We start from the raw sequence: 18,437 nt of genomic DNA on the forward strand, positions 1-18,437 counted from the left end.
TAAAAAAAATCAAAATGAAATTTAAAATATAAAGTGCTCTTATGCAACAGTGCACAGTCTATGCTGGTCTTGCTTAAAATGATTCCAGGCAAAACCTTTACTAACTCTGCACAGCTTTGTTAATATTTTTTTTTTATTATATATATATATATATATATATATATATATATATATATATGACGAATTGTTGCCTACACAAAGCATTGAGTCAAATTGCAGAAAAGATCCCAGCAGTTTTGTCTGAGTTGTTGATTATGAAAATGATACTGTAACTGTTAATATTTTGTTTGATCATTTAAAATTCCCTGTTTGTCTTGCATACTCCTTTTTGCTGGTTACACAGACTGCAGTGGCACTAATCCTGGATTTACTGAAGGTAGCATTAGGTAGTTCATAATCATAATTTATGATAAACGTGGCCTGTGAATCAGGCAATGTAACAAATAGACACCAACAATTGTTTCTTTCATAAGACCTCATCGCAAAGTGTTATAATGTTACACAGCGAGTTATCGAACCACTGTGTGCAATACACTGCAACACAATCTGTAAAGTACTGCTTTTTTGTGAGGGCTTTGTATATATAATCATATATATATATATATATATATATATATATATATATATATATATATATATATCTCGATTTAATTAAAAAGCAATTAAATAAGTAAGCTCATTAGATCTAAATTATAATCTTAAATCGGAATGTACATTTTACGGAGCCAAGAAACATGTAACATGCCCCATCCTGAGTTACCTATTGATTACTGAATTGATTCTGTATTGGCACTGTATTGATTCTGAAAAGGCACCCCACATCTTCTAAAACCTCAAGCTACATTGCCTGTGTATTTGCGTGTATAAAGGATTGAAGTGTACCTGTGTACATAACTTTGTAAAAACACTGAGAAATTATACTAACTTATTTATGTTATTATTATTATTATTGTTATTATTTAGAAAAGTTTGTTTTTGTTTAGCCAAAATGGCATTTCTTGTGCGTTTGTAAATGCCTTTTTTACTTTGTAGGGTTAGCAGTTGCTTAAGAATGTTGCAGTCTGAGCCAGATTTTTATAATTATTATTGTTTTTTTTTTTTTTTTTTTTTGTAATGTGTGTTTAAAAAAAGATGTTCAGCAATCAATAAAGACAACAACTGCCATATTGTGTTAATTCAATGAAAAATAAAAAAGTTCTCTGCAATTTATTTTCTTGGGTGAGGGATGTTTGAGGGCCTATAAAGTATTTTGCCCTAATATTTTTACATGAGTAAAGCAGCCAATTCCCTTTTTAAATTTCAGCTTTACAGAAAGGTGAGGTAAACACAGAGTTTTGCAGGTGTTGTATATTACCCCTAATTGATGCAAGAAGTGGCAAGAGCAAGCCTGTTCGACTTAAAATGTTAAATTAAATAGATACATTGTGATTAAGTAAACTATGTAATGTAGTAAGCTGTCAGAAATATTATAAGGCTTTTGCTTTATAAAGTGATTATACTACTGTAATTGTAGTTTACTCAAGTTTAGCACTATAGCATTTAACACCTAGTTCTTGCATTGTGGCCCCTTTGTTTAATAAATAAATACATTTTTAAAATATAGATTTACACCACTGCTACTCAAATTATAGCTAAATACACCACAGCTGTATACTTTAAATCTATTTATACCATTGTTACACATATTAAAGCTATTTACACCACTTCTGAATAAATTGAACATGTACATGACTTCTGATACATTGAAGATTTACACCACTTCTGAATAAATTGAAGATTTACACCACTTCTGAATAAATTGAAGATTTACACCACTTCCGAATACATTGAAGATTTACACCACTTCTAAATAAATTGAACATGTACACCACTTCTGATACATTGAAGATTTACACCACTTCTGAATACATTGAACATGTACACCACTTCCGAATACATTTAAGAATTTATTGACAACATTGCACATAAAAATGATTAGGGTTTCTCAGTTTCAGTAATAACTGTTATACATTGACATAATATTAGTTGGTGTAAAATAGTGCGGGATCAAACCATATGTAATAGTTATATTTACACTCAGCAGTAGTGTAAATAGACTTTGACGTTTAAACTCACAACATAAATATTAACATGCTTACCCGACTGACATGAAATTTAAATATGGCTTTATTTGCAACTATTAACATCACATGATTTCAGTTTACATGATATGACGGGCTTATAATTTTCAACCATTGCGAGATGAGCAGGACTAAGATCAGTTGCTTATGTCGCGTACTTCTGTTGAAAACACGCCTAGGACACACTGCATTAGACAAACCGCTAAATACAACTCCACAACCTGTGTTGAATATATTAGTTTTTGTCAGGGTAGCATTTTACCATGGTGGAATACACCTATGTCCCATTCATTAAAGAAAAAAAAAAAGACACTACAATAACGAAGTATACTATATCACATGGTGTATTTACCAGCGACAGAATACCCCCGAATTGTAAGTGAAAAACACGAATCCAGGCATGTTAAATAAACATAATTTTGAATTTCTTAATTACATTAATAAATATATTATTGTATTAATTAAAATGCCAGTAAATTATGTTGACATATATTGTAAATACATATATACATGCAGGCACCAAAGAGTATATATTGCATGCACGTTATTTATTATATTATATGTAGATGGGACATTTTGTTAATGCTTTAATTTGCTAGTTTTGTTTTAAATTGCTTGTTAAACTTAATACAATTGAAACATACTGAATACAGTGCTAAGTGTAGATATTCAAAGAGCGCCGGTTGGGTTAAGCACTGACATGCAGTCATATGAACAGAAGTGCAATTAAATTACTGACATGCTAATGTTTTATGACTAAGACCCTATGATTTACAGGGCAATTCATTTCCCAGACTTCTGCGAGATTTCTCTATCACTAGATGATAATTCGGCGTTACACACACACACACACACACACACACAACAGATGATCCCTATAATACTAACACCGAAGTACTGTTGACAGTCTAACGGAAATTTTGCAGTGACCGTAACACTTAATCGAACTGCAATCAAATTTACTGTGTATAAAGTGTATTTTTGTAAGGATTTATACACAAAATAATGTTGATGACAAAGTTGAAACGCATAACAAAAGGTGTTAAATGAAGTAGCCCAGCAACGCACAAAACATACATACATACATACATACAGACAGACAGACAGACACCATGACTACGTACGACATAGCACGGGTAACATTGCAGATACAATATTAAGATAGATTTCCTCTGTAGCTACAAGGATTTCAACTGCTTTAAAAACCAGTTACGGTTACACAATCAAGTCACATTTACATGTGTTCACTACTTTTATTTAACACCTGTAGCAAAACCTGAACAGGAAATGCACATCTTAACTAGGAACGTAAACAACCCACAGATGCCAAAAAATCCCTATCTGTAAAGCAAGAAAGTCTGATTTCAATGGAGAAAATAATTGGTAAGAAAACCAATAGGCAACGTATTGACCTACTGGGAGTATGAAACAACGCCTTAGCACTTCAACCATTGCACTGAATGTAAAGTAGCTCAAAATAATTGCCAAAATAAACGTTTGCCTATGTTAAATACAATAAGGGATAAAAGCACACAATGACAAACCAGATCTGTTTGTATATAAACGTACCTATAATAAATTACCCGTAGCAACTGTGTGTTTTTATATTTTTTATTTTGTGTATGTTTGTTTTTATTAATTTAGTAATTAGTATCTACGCTGTGTGATGAATCGCACTATCATACCAAAATAATATTAAATTTAGATAGTTATGTTAAAAGACAGTGCTCGTTTGAAGAATTTGAAACTTAATTTTATAAACAAGTTTGTAAAGGAAAAACAGTGGCAGTGCCTTTAAAAAAGGCGTAGATCGACGTTTATGTTAACCAATCATAAAAGCTTTTAGAAAAGCACACCACTTGAACCAGCCATTGAAAATGTTTCTCCGCCCAAGTGACTGGTCCTCCATCCAACTGGTGCTCTTGCGTGGTTTGAAAAAATTTAAAGGTTGTGCCTTTTCGCTGATGCCAGCAGACTCAATTTCATAGGAGGTAATACCTAAACGCTGCATGAAACGGTTTCATTTAACTTTTAGGCAGCAGTGACAAAATAATACGCGATCGGGACCTGTGAGAATACCTCCAGCAGTATCCCATTTTCACGTAAACGTCTCGCTGTTTTGCAATAAACTGTAAGTCCGATTGCTAAGCTTTTGATGTCGTATGTGTTTTTCATAACAGGTTGTTTTCAATGAGAAAGTTTATTAACCTTTTAAATTCCCCAAACTTCGCCTGAATTTGCATTAAACCACCTATATATATATATATATATATATATATATATATATATATATATATATATATATATATATATATATTTATATTATATATATTTTGCCTTATATACGAAAAAACGATTCGCCGCCAAGAGTTTTCCTATTCGGCGCCTGTTTTACTTAACAATTCGCGACAAAATCTCAGATTTGGACATGTTAATAAGTCTAAACCTGTATTATTTAAAGGTCAAAACAGTTTATTATTTATAATAATAATAATAATAAATAAATAAAAACATACATACATTATGTGCACCTAAGCTGTTTATAAATGCTCTTTGAGCTGTTGACCTGAGTTTTGCATTAACACTGTTTACATCGTTTCATAGGCATTTCCAACAGGCTAAGACTACTGCCCCGGCAGTTGCGGTGTAAGAAAAGTGGTCTTACACACTACTGACCCCGCAGATGTAAGACAAGCGGTCTTAGTCACTACTGTGTCCCACAGATACTTTCTAAAAACATTTTTTAGGAGTTGTCATTTATTTCATTTTTAACACATTCTGTGCTAGTAACATATTTTTGATTAGTTATCATCTTATATAATATATATAATTTTTTGAGTAAAAGTTGTTTGTCATTTCTATTTATATTGTGCTCCTTAGCCTAAAAAGGCAGATGTATACTTTTGTGGCAGGACCCTATTCATGAATATTTATAGACTATTTTCAGATTTTTGTGTTGTTAGGTACCTTTTTTCAGCCTATTTCATTGTTAGCCAAACTGCTATTAAAATAAATAAGAAACTTACACTGAGCACTTAATGGTTTGTGATGTGCCTGTTAATTCATTCAAAAATAAATATTCTACCATTGAAGAAAAACAACCAGATAGATGAAACTAAATAAATTATCACTAAGTGTTTTTTATAAAGGAAATCATGCATGCAACAATGAGTAAACATGACCACTTTAGCATATGATATGCAGATTTATTAACAGAAGCACAAAAATGACATTGACTAAAATAAGAGAATATTTATAAGGAACACTTTTTTATGAATCTATAACACTTTCAATGCTTACTCCTAAACTTTTGTGTAGTTTCTACAGAGGATCATGTACATATACTTTAATTTATTTTGTTCCTTGTATATATTCATTCTTACAGTTTTACATTTACCAATTGACCTGTAGTGTGTAGTCTATATCCCCCATTTAACCAGGGTATTTTAATAAGCAATACAAATGTCTCATCAATATAAATTACAGGCATATTTTCCTTACTCTCACAGTCCTTATAAAACTAGTGCTTGCTTGGAACCTCCCAAGCTTGATTTGGAGCTTGCGTTCTGCTGCATCTTTTGTGAAACCATTCTATGCATGCTTCACACTGAATCATACGTCCTCTCTCAGGTTGTCTACATATGCAGTATACTGGTAATACATCAGAAACAAACACTTATTCTGTATTTCTGACTTCATTGACAGGACAATTATCTAGCTTTCCTTCTTCCAAAGTTTTCAGTAAAATACTGCACATTACATTCCAGTGAAGTTTAAAATTTCCAGGATCTTGTTCCTGACAAAGTAAACTTGCAAAAACAATTGCTGCTACCCAGTAGTCTGATCCATTTTGTTGCTGATCAACTGGTAGCTAATGAAACTTCAGTGAATAAGATTCCTTGTGTCTAAACATCGATGATACAGCAGACACAGTCTCATCATGCACTTGCCATTACATAAGCTGTCAAATACAGCAATGTCAAGCTCACTCTCAGTGGTGGTGTTTCCAAAACAAACCCAGTAGGATCTCTTCGAAAGGTGTAATACTTAAACAAAGTGTCCAGAAATTGTAGAAAATCTGGGTGGAGAGCCTGAACTACACAGTGATAAGCCTGGATGCTGAAGGCCTTGAATGTTGGGATAGTGACATTTTAGAATTTTAGTTTAACCATTTCCAATTCTTAATAACAGCTTCATTTTTCCATGTTAGAGCTAATGGTTCCTTTACCCAGACATCTTTGTTGCTGTGCATGCTTTGGAATGTTTTGCTAAATGTTTCTTGTTTGTTTTTCTTCTTTCTGTACTTTGGAAATGTTGAAAAACACTTAGCCATTCCTTTTGGTCTTCCTTTAGATTTAACCCTTGTTACTTTAATTTGACCTTTCAGATCATTTAAGCAAGTGCTTGGTCTTGGAAGTAGTGCTTAACAGTACAAATTCCGAAGTTAGGTCCTTTTCTTCTGATGATTGGGAAGCAGCCTGAAGTGCAAGGCTACTGCCTTGATTTTCTTCGATTAAAGTGCTTTCCTCTATTAGATTCTCACTAGAAAACATGGTGTTTGAAGGTTCTGAAGTAAGGCAAATCATATAAGGTTTTTTTGCCATGTTCTGTGTTTTTCTCCAAGTGAGATGGGGGTTGGTAATCAATCTGTAAACTGAAATCTGCTTGGTCTGTTATTTCAGGTTCACTTCTGGCAAGAGTTTTTCAGCAAGCCTATTTCTGAAGGAAAAAGGGATTCATTGCTTAGTAGTTTGCTGTGCTCCGAGGTGACAGTAGACACTTTTACTCTTGTTTCTGTTTCTTCTGTGTTGGGTATTTGTTTCATGAGAGGTACATCTGAAGTTATATATGGCAAATCCACATTTGGTGTCTCAGAAGGGTCCTCTTTCAGCTGATCTCCAATGTGCACCTTCTCTCCATGCCCCCTCTCCGTGCATTGCATATACTGGTAAGTATGGTCATTGTATTTGCATATTCTGCCGTTGATTGTCTTGTACAGCAGCAAGCTCATTTGTTGTTACAACAGCTTTCCTGTATTTCTCCTACTCAAACAACACTTCCTGTTTTGTATGAAACGCTGTTAACATCTGGGCAATAAGGACATTTCCCCTTCTATTGTCTGATAGCTCTTCTTCCAGCGATTGGCAACACCACCAGCTAGTTGTTCCAGGGAAATTTTGTTGCAGTCCATAAGGTAAAGTATATGTCTACATGGAAGTTCACTGTCTGGAGACGCCCAAAATTTGCACCATTATTTTCTGCTACACGTATGCTGAGCATTCCTGATATTTTCTTTATTTCCCCCCTCATCAAGTCTGATGCATATTTTGTAAGCTGATTAATTACAGCCTTCTGATTTATTGTTGTGTTACTGTATGACATATTCGTACATGTCTCTTGAAAAATTTTAAAGGCTCTCTCTTTGTCCAGCTTCCGACTGTACTCCAGCAGTTTAAGAACAGCGTCCCCTAGTGTCGTTTTTCTATTTAAAATAGTTTTCAGCTTCTGATTTTCACTTTACACGATTGTTGGTGTAAGTTCCAAATAATAGCATTGGTGATTTTGGAAGTAGTGCACATACCAGAACAGTATTAAAGTAAGGGTGCAAAGTGCTGTGTGTCAGTGACAGTCTTGACAGTGCTGCAGCATATTCACCTTCAGAACAGTAACCCATCTTGTTCAGCATATCCATGAGCTCTTGCTTCTCTTCTGATCTTGCATGCATTTTTATTTCCTTTTGTAGGTAGCGAATGACATGGAATCTGCATAAAACAATATTGCTGTGAGGAAAACAGTTGTGTAATGCGGCTAGTTCGGTGAAGTCTTTGCTATAATGAAGGCCTGTGGCTCCTGCTGTCCGGCAAATTCTTTAAAGGCGCCAATTAGTAGATTCATGTTTTCTTTGGAGTCACTCCTTACGAATGCAAAAGAAACAATTCTGCCTCTTCCCATTCCATCATAAATCATAAAGAAAAACATTGGATAATCAGCAACATTAACTTTGTAAGTTGCATCTACATGAATCACTTCTGGAAATTTATCTTATAAAATTTTCATCGATTGTGTCTGCAGAAGTAAAACTTGTAAGTCCCCATTTTCATTTATGTGCAATGAACACCTTCCATCTTCATTTTCGAAGCGTTTTTCCAATGCATCACTTTGTGACAGATGCATACGTTTGCAACTAGCTTTCTTATTCTGCAGGACTTTTAAAGTAAGATGTTTGCCTTTCTGTTGCGCAATGAAGTTTAACAGGTGTGGATTTTTTGGTTCCAATTTTATCACATCAGCAAGGTCTTCCATTTCTGATTTGCTGATCCACCTGTTTTGAGTATACATTTGAGTCCAGTTTTCATCTAGTATTGTTGTGTTATAGTTCTGCATTGATGACAACCAAGCATTGGCATTTTGAGTCATAAAAAAGTGTAAAACTGCATGGACATTCATTTGCAAGATACCTAAAAAAAGAGGTAAACAAATTAAAACATGTAAAAAGGACATCGCATTCACCATCCTAAGAATATGCTTTTACAATATTTCAAGTCTTATTTCACTGCTGAATTTACAGTTCTTGTATTTTAATAGTTGCTTAGCCTTCTAAAGCTCAGTGCAATTTTTTGGGCCCATTGTACAGTATTAGTATTGCATATTATTAATTTGTCTGTATCCTGCACAGCATCCTTTTTCTATATTTTACATGCAATACCATTGTTATTATTAACTCTGCAAGCAGACAACTTACATTTTATACAGTGTATACTGTATAGCCTATACATTTGACCGAATATTACAATTATTAATACATCAATTAGGCACTATAGCTTGCATAGCAGAATGATCATTGTATAAATTTGCATATTTTATTTTCAATAGCAAACATGCTGCCGGACCAAGAGAAAAAAAGCCGGTAGAGCCCGGACCAGCACATTTCTACTCTCATGGGGGTGCTTAATTAAAACTTAACGATAATAATAATAATAATAATAATAATAATAATAATAATAATAATAATAATAATAATAATGGGCGGCGGATAAGGGTGGTCCAACGGGCCACTGCCCACGCACTTTTTAAACAGGAGGACAACGACAGATAAGTAAAATAAATCCACAAATTAAGACGACACTGCAACCGCGCTGATAGACAGTAATCCTAACGTTTCTCTAGCTGTGCCGCCAGCTTCTATGAGGTACACCGAAGCTTTGAACAACTTGTATAGGAACGAGTGAGCGCAGAGAAGCCGAGTTTGTGTGGTAGTGAATGTTGCTACATTCGTCATCTTGTAACACTATAGAACTGTTAAAATATTTGTTACCATTTCGTGTGATTTGTGTCCGAAGCAGTAAATAAAATAGCACCATAGGCTATAAAGCTAAACAAATACTTTGTAGACAGCTGTTTAATGTTCTTTATCAATATCTTATTTATCAATGTAAATACTGTACATGGTCATTTTCTTTTTTGTTTGTTTTACAAAAATAACATTTAATTTATTTTGTAGTAAATTAAACGATGTTTGTGGGATACACTCACTACCCAACATTCAGATAGCAAGCTCATTATTAGTAGTCGTAGTCGTCGTAGCAGTGTAGTAGTATTGTTGTTGCAAACTTTAGTAACTATAAATATATGACCTGCTTCAATATTTGTTGTTAAATTGGATTCATTTATCCATAAAAATACTTCATATCACGTCCCGCCCCGTTGATAAGAAGAAGAAGAAGAAAAAGAAGAATTAGAACTGCCAGGCAGTTTTACGGCTCTCAAGCCCCAGTATCAGTACCCGTCTAAGCGTGTTTAGTTTGCAATGTGCCAAGTTTAAAATCAGCAACTTCAACTGTTCCACAGAAGAAGATTTTGAAAGTTTTTTTTTTTTTTTTTTTCAAAAATGCGTCAGGCGGCCTGTGAACAGACTCCAAACAATGAGTGGCAGATGAAAACTGAGACGCTATCACGGTCAGTATATTTATTAAATAATAAATAAACAAAAGATTTAAACAAAATGAAAAACACACAAAACAATGGGCGCGTTGGCCAAACAAACAAGTACCGTGCTGGCACTTCCAGCACGCTGTAGCAAGTGCTATTTTAATCACAACTCTCTCTCTCACTGGTTCTCCACTTCTGAACACACAACCCCAAGTGCCTGAAAACATGTAGCTTTCATGCAGCTGTACCGAGACTCGATTGCTAATCAGTCATTCAGTTGGAGTCAGTCATTCAGTTGGAGTCTTGTACAACTGCATGTGAATTAATAAAAGTGCATTCCCCGTGCTCACATATTATTTTACCTGTACGTGAAGTGCTGTGCAATCCTCGTGCCTAAATACAAATATACATTTTAAACACTTGTGCTCGTAACCCATATTTATATCCCATGTATAAACACCAACATTAACACACTACATACAACATAAAACACTAATAGACATAAAGGGACGGGACACTCCGCTAGATATGGACCCCATCATCCCCCACCCCCCCTTGTGCGCAGCACACATGGCCTCAATGGCCACCTCCCCCCAAAGTCCTGGTTTTATAGTCCTTGCCCAGGAACAGCATTCCTCCCATGGTGGTGGATGGGGAACCAGCGGGAATTCATCCTCTGCTGGTGGAAGTGGGAGCTGCAAGCAGTCCCACATTGCAGTGGAGGCAGAAGCAAAGGCAGCTCCTGCTGTTCTGCTCCTGCCTCCTGGCGGTGGAGGTGGTGCAACTAGCAGGTATTCTCCCTCTGCTGGTGAAGACAAAAGGGCTTTCTCCTCATGCACTGGAGATAACGGGTCTTCTCCCTCTTGCACTGGAGATGGCAGCGATGGCACCTCTCCCTCTGGCACTGGAGACAGCAGTGATGGCTCCTCTCCCTCTGGCGCTGGAGATGGCAGCGGCAGGGCTTTTCCTGATGAAGCGGGAGATAACGGGAGCCCTACCATATCTGCAGCCAGGTAGTGGATTACCATGTCTGCAATGTCTGGGAGGGTGTCACAAAGATGGCCGGAGTGGGTGACATCAGACCAGAACAGGAAATAAACAACAAGAGAGAGGTGGAGTTTGGTGGAGCTGAGCGAATGGTTTTGCTCAGCATTTAATCAATGAACAGACAGCCAGAAAATAAACGGTTGTAACAAAAACAAAAACACAGGACACGTCACATTCGCCAAAACAAAAGAGGCAAAACACAGTGAGCAGATATTTTAACTTTACGTTATTATTGTATTATTTATTACCTCCATCTCCAATCTCGTTCTCCACTCACCGAACACCCAACCCTGAGTGGGTGAAAACATGTAGCTTTTATGCAGCTGTACCATGACTCGATTGCTAATCAATCATTCAATTGGAGTCGCGGTACAACTGCACGTGAATTAATAAAGTGTAATTCCCCGTGCTCACATATTATTACTTTTTACTTGCACGTGAAGTGCTGTGCAATTCTTGTGCCTAAATACAAATATACATTTTAAACACTTGTGTTACACAGACCCATTTATATCCCGTGTACCAATGACTATACACCAACATTAACACACAACATATAATACACACAGGGGCGGGCACTTTGCCACATATGCCCCCCCTTGTGCAAAGCACACATGGCCTCAATGGCCACCTCCCCCTTTAAAATCCCCAAAGTCTCACTCGAAGTCCTGGGCCAAGAACGGACTTTAAGAGGTTGATGGGCGGCAATGTTCCCAGTAGCCAGGCAACATTGCCGCCCATCAACCCCTTAAATTTTATCGACACAGGCACAATGGTTTTCAAGTTTGGAGTTAATCAAGTGAACCATTTTTAAACTGAAGCAATTTTAAATATAAGAAGAAAATGTAGGAGTGGCAGCCATATTGTTTCATGAAACATAACCATTTTACAGTCTGCTGTTAAGGGCGCGTTTCAGTGAAATTTGTGGCAGCCATTTTGCTATTGAATTGTATCTCAGCAACTTCTGCTTTGCAAGCAGGTTTGGATGGTGATAATATCTGCCAAGCGTCAGGTTAATCACTTCAGTTGTGCCAAAGAAGAACATTTCAGGAGGTTTCAAGAAGAAATGCATCACACAGCCATTTCAGTTTAACACCAGTTTCTTAAAAGTCAGTTGTATTGTTACAGTGTCAAGGATTATGCTTGTGGAGTTTCGAGTTAGTCAAGTAAATCGTTTGTCAACTGAGGCAGTTTTAAATTTCAAATGTAAACGTACACCTGGTGGCCATCTTGTTTTATAAAACATAACCATTTTGACATATTTGTATTCCATTGTTACTGGGACAGTAACTACCAAGTTTGGAGTTTGGTGGTCACACGGTGTTCAAATAGCAGCAGTTTGCTGTTAAGGGCGCATTTCATTAAAGTTTATGGCAGCCATTTCGACATTAAAATTTATCGAAGAAACTTCTGCTTCGCAAACTTGATGCAGGTTTGGATGCTGCTGATATGTGCCAATTGTCAGATCAATCGCTTCACTGGTTCCCAAGAAGAAGATTTCAAAAGATTTTGTTGAAAAATGCATCACAGCGGCAATTGCAAGGACACAGCAGCAAAATTGTATCTAGCTTGTTACCTGCCAAGCCAGCCTTTGGCTTGGAAGCCTAATAATAATAATAATAATAATAATAATAATAATAAAGCAGACAGAATATCAGTCAGCTACGCTCTGTAGCTATGCTTCTCTGCACACACTCATGCTGCTCCTGCTGCGACCGGGGACGAGCGCGACACTGGAGCTGTGCTCGTGCATGTCCTGCTGCGTGCGGAGGCGAGCGCCCTGAGCAGTCTGGAGTGACTGGCGAGAAACCAGTGAGGCTCTGTGATTGACCATTCAAAATGGCTCTCCTTTCAAAGATTAAACTGTCCTCCAAATATTTGTTTTAAATAGCAGTGGAAGTAAAAATAATTAAAAAAAAAGGTCTTCTGCATCCATAACGGAGTGCGTGCTGATACTGTCATTATTATTATTATTATTATTATTATTATTATTATTATTATTATTATTATTATTATTATTATTATTATTAATGCAACCAATATTTAAACTTAATATGAAGGGCACAGAGATGAGTTGTTTCACAATTTCGCATCTGCCGACTCAGTCTACTAGTTAGATTTTCTTGATACCATGAAGGGGAGCTGTTCTTTCAGCACCACGAATCGGAGCATATAATTAGTACGGTCTTGGCCCAGAAGTATTTATTTTAAAGATAGGTCAGAGCTGGCAGTTTTGTCTTAGTCTGGCAGTCTGTTTTGCTAATATGCAAGCCATGGAGGTGGACTACTCACTCATTTGAGGTAAGATTTAAGAATATCAGACCTCTTCATTCCCCTATCTGTCCAGTTTTCCAGCTTTACACACCACATAAGCTGAACATTTTAATTGGCAAAATGTATATATTTTAAACTCAGATCTCCCTCCCATTTCAAATTAGTTCATGTCGTGAAAGTACATACAATACTTTAAGTGTAGGCTACTATAAATCTCCTTTTCACTCACATTAATAAAACCAGTGCTAAGCTCTTAGCTATCATTCAGAGACCTACCATTAACAGCAGCACATTCATTCTTTAATTTTACAGACACTTGCTATTTCATATCTATAAAGAACAATATAATGAATACATATTATAATTCTGTACTGTACCTTGTAACCTCGCGTACACCTTTTCCTCTTGATTTTGGCTTGCCATGGTGAATGCAGACAAACTTGATGTATGCAAAGGGAAGTTTTTCAACATCAATTTGTTTTTTCTTGAGTTTTGTTTTTTATTTTGTGCTTCTGCCGTTGTCGATTTATCAACCCTCCAGACTGAATGTGATTCAGTTTTATATGTAACAAAACTGGTACTAAATTCACGAAAATATTAATGGATAATTTCAAAGCATATGACATGGTTTATTTAGATTTCTAAAAAGCTTTTGACAAAGTCCTGCATAAATAATTAATTCTCAAACTGAACTCAGTTGGGATTTAAGGAACACATGTACATGGATTTGGGAGTGGTTAACATGGAGAAAACAGAAAGTACTGATTAGAGGAGAAACCTCAGAATGGAGTGAGGTAACCAGTTGAGTACAACAGGGATCAATATTAGGTCTCTGCTATTCCTAATCTACATTAATGATTTAGAGTCTGGTATAGTAAGCAAACTTGTCAAATCTCCAGATGACACAAAAATAGGATGAGTGGCAAACACTGTTGCAGTAGCAAAGGTCATCAAAAATGATCTAGACAAGATTCAGAACTGGGCAGACACATGGCAAATGACATTTAATAGAGAAAAGTGTAAAGTACTGCACGCAGGAAATAAAAATGCACATTAAAAATATCATATGGGAGATACTGAAATTGGAGAAGGAATCTATGAAAAAGACCTAGGAGTTTTTGTTGACTCAGAAATGTCTTCATCTAGACAATGTGGGGAAGCTATAAAAAAAGGCTAACAAGATGCTCGGATACATTGTGAAAAGTGTTAAATTTAAATCAAGGGAAGTAATGTTAAAACTGTACAATGCACTAGTAAGACCTCATCTTGAATATTGTATGCAGTTCTGGTCATCTCGCTATAAAAAAGATATTGCTGCTCTAGAAAGAGTGCAAAGAAGAGCGACCAGAATTGTTCCGGGCTTAAAAGGCATGTCATATGCAGACAGGCTAAAAGAATTGAATCTGTTCAGTCTTGAACAAAGAAGACTACACGGCTACCTAATTCAAGCATTCAAAATTTTAAAAGGTATTGACAGTGTCGACCCAAGGGACTTTTTCAGCCTGAAAAAAGAAACAAGGACCAGGGGTCACAAATGGAGATTAGACAAAGGGGCTTTCAGAACAGAAAATAGGAGGCACTGTTTTACACAAAGAATTGTGAGGGTCTGGAACCAACTCCCCAGTAATGTTGTTGAAGCTGACACACTGGGATCCTTCAAGAAGCTGCCTGCTAAGATTCTGGGATCAATAAGCTACTAACAAACAAATGAGCAAGATGGGCCAAATAGCCTCCTCTCATTAGTAAACTTTCTCATGTCCTTATGTTCTTAAAACTAAAGCAACATCATCCCTTCATTTCATCACCTGACAGTCAGAAAAACGACATTTGAAGAACCACCAACGGTAAGCATCAAACAATGAAGGTCTGTGATTGGACGAAATTCTGGTCATTGATTGGATACAAAATCTGCCAGGACAATAGTGCCAGACACTCGATTTCTTTCTCCGCATCTGCGGGGACAGTAGACACTCCATTTCCAAAATGCTTTACCTCTTTTGCTCCGGCAAACATTCAACCTATTTGAGGTCTGACTGACATAACGTAACTTTCGGCTTGTGTATAAATACAAATATCCACCGAGAGTATACATATTATACATTTCTAAACAACTGAGAATCAGAAGATCAAGAGAATAATGTTTTTACTCTATGATGAAATATACCCTACGATTACCTAATTTGAATGTAAAAAATACCACTGACATACAGTTTTTAGGTAGGAGATTATTAAATTACACTTATGGAGACATTTCTAAAGGACAGTGAATTTCTGAGTATGTTTTAAAACTTATTTTTTACACCCTAACCACAATACAGATATTTGGAACAATATCAAAATAATGTATAAACATAATGTATTGCTTTTCCCTCCATTCACGTTTTCAACACATGATGACTGTGCATTGTTTAGGTTGTGTGAGTACGGTATTAATTCAAAATCAGATTTAGCAGAAACCCTGATTGCTTAAGTATGGGTAGTGTGTGAAAAGAAGGATCTGAGTAATTTAGCAGCAACAACATGACCTGGCAACCCTTTCCATACAGCCCCACCGTGAGATCTTCTGCCCTTCTGGGCTGTCTCCACTCCAGCTTCCAAATGTATCCCTGATCTGTGCCAAGTTTAAAATAGATACAAGGCTTGGTTATTTTGATCAAGGTGTTTTAAATCCTGAAGAAGATTGTGTGTTCCCTAAAATAAATAGGCTCCCCAACCTGGCATCACAATTCATACCTTTTAGCCCTGGGGTTATTTTATCTGATCTTTTCTGAACTCTCTTCAATGTCACAATGTCCTCTTTGTTGTGTGGAGACCAAAACAGTACACAGTACAGTAAGTATGGTCTGACGAGGGCATTGAACAACACCAGCATGTATTTATATAGATTCATATACTATTAAAAGGTTACAAAAACAATTAATAGAGGCAACATTGCATGAAAATGTTAAAATTATCAATTGATGTCCCTTACAAAATTATTTGCAATGGCAATTTAAGCATGCTGTACCAATAAACAAGCAGCTGGGACTGTTAGGCACAACATTCCGGTTCTTCATTCGTAACCTTAAACTCTGAGGAGCAATTTTCGAGCTGGCATCCTCATCTAAACCTATTGGTTTTAGCTGAGAATTGGAACCAAAGGACAAGTACCCTTAATAGCCAAAACAAGTTCCAGTTTACAAATGACATTAACAACTGCATATCAAAACTATTCGTAATGAATGCTACTCACACTACAGTGCATACGTTTTCAGAAACGGGAAGAAGATGACCGGCCTTATAGCACGATATCTTAGTGTTTCAGTTGAAATTTCCAAATGTCTTCCAAAATATGTTCTGCTTTGAAATCTTGTGGTAGGTCACTGATGTTTACACTGTCACTGTACTTTGTGTATTTTCCTTTTGAATTCTACTTTTTATGTTTGGGTATGTGCTTGAAAATACAGTGCCACTGCCACTTAGGAACAATTTCTTTTGATTCTGCTGGCAATTCAGTGTTGTGCACGAGATACTGCTGGCATAGAAAAGGTAACTAATAGTATATATATATATATATATATATATATATATATATATATATATATATATATATATATATATATATATATATATATATATAATATATCTGTTATATGTTTTTCTGTTCAAAATTTAAGATAAGGTAATTCTACAATAAATGGTATCAGACGTATTTCCCCTGTCTAATCTTCACACAAGACGTTTATTTGAAGTCTGTAATATCTTTATATATTGTCTATTTATAATATATATATATATATATATATATATATATATATATATATATATATATATATATATATATATACACACACACACAACATAACTGTGATGCTGACGACACAGCTGTGTCTAAATTGGGACATTATTATTGTGAGTTAAGAAATTATTAGGGGGGGTTTCACCCTAATTCTAATTCCATATTTTATAGTTATGAAATATATATATAGACTTTTATATACTTTTGATCATGATATAATTCCATATTTGTAGTTATGAAAATATATTAGACTTTTATATACTTTTGATCATGAATGAGATTTGTTCACTTGTTTTAACAATTTGTAAGCTTAAGCCCGGACCACACTGTCCAATGACATTACAGGGAGGGATGCATGGATGCATAAAGTACAGTGGCAATGGAGGAAATCAATTGACAAAAAAATAAGGCTATGGTAGTAATAAATATCTACAATTTTGGCTAAAACTTAAGGCGATGTGATCGTGAAAAAGCACATAGGACTGTAGACATGCATGTATTCTCTCTCTCTCTATTAAACAGACACACGTTTGCATTCGGACCAGTGGTTTGGGAGAAGATCTTTGTAGTTTGTGATTATGACGTCTGTACCATGTGATTTTGACATCATGCAGCATGGCTGCCATACCACACAACCTATCAGCTTCTTACAAACACCAGTTAATCTTGGACTATCCCTCAACAAGTATACTAAATTTCTGCACTAAGTGGTTTCCGAAAAACACATTTTTACATTTAGGCAAAATGTTTTTTTTCAATCCAATATGACGGCCAAACCATATGACCTACGACATATGTTCAATTAACATCTACCAACTTCCCATAAGCATCTACAATCCTACTGAATTTTGTCATTTTTTGAGGAATTTTTGGCGAAAGAATAATAAGAATAAGAATAATCCCAGCAATAGCAATAGGCTTCCCAGCCCTAGTGCACCAGATAGTGCTGCTCTTACTAATATAAAGACACTTCAGGTAATCTAACTTGCATTAAATAATGTATGTCTATTGCAGCGTTAGGAGACAGTAAAACAATGCATTTGAATGTACTTACTTAAATTTGACAACCCAATAAGTAGTCTTAGTTGGTGCTTATTTTGGTGAGAGCTGAGTCAAATATCAGCATGAAGTTTTAACACCAACTCTCATGTAATGGAAATCATTTATGGAAATCCGTCCTTGCACAAGTTAATTTATTTATTTATTGCATTTAGATAGCGCTTTTTATACAAAAGTATCACATAGCACTGTACAGTACATATCAGAAACAAAGACCAAACCACAATAAA

This window comes from Polyodon spathula, chromosome 8 (assembly GCF_017654505.1).
Source record: "Polyodon spathula isolate WHYD16114869_AA chromosome 8, ASM1765450v1, whole genome shotgun sequence".
Taxonomy (NCBI): domain Eukaryota; kingdom Metazoa; phylum Chordata; class Actinopteri; order Acipenseriformes; family Polyodontidae; genus Polyodon; species Polyodon spathula.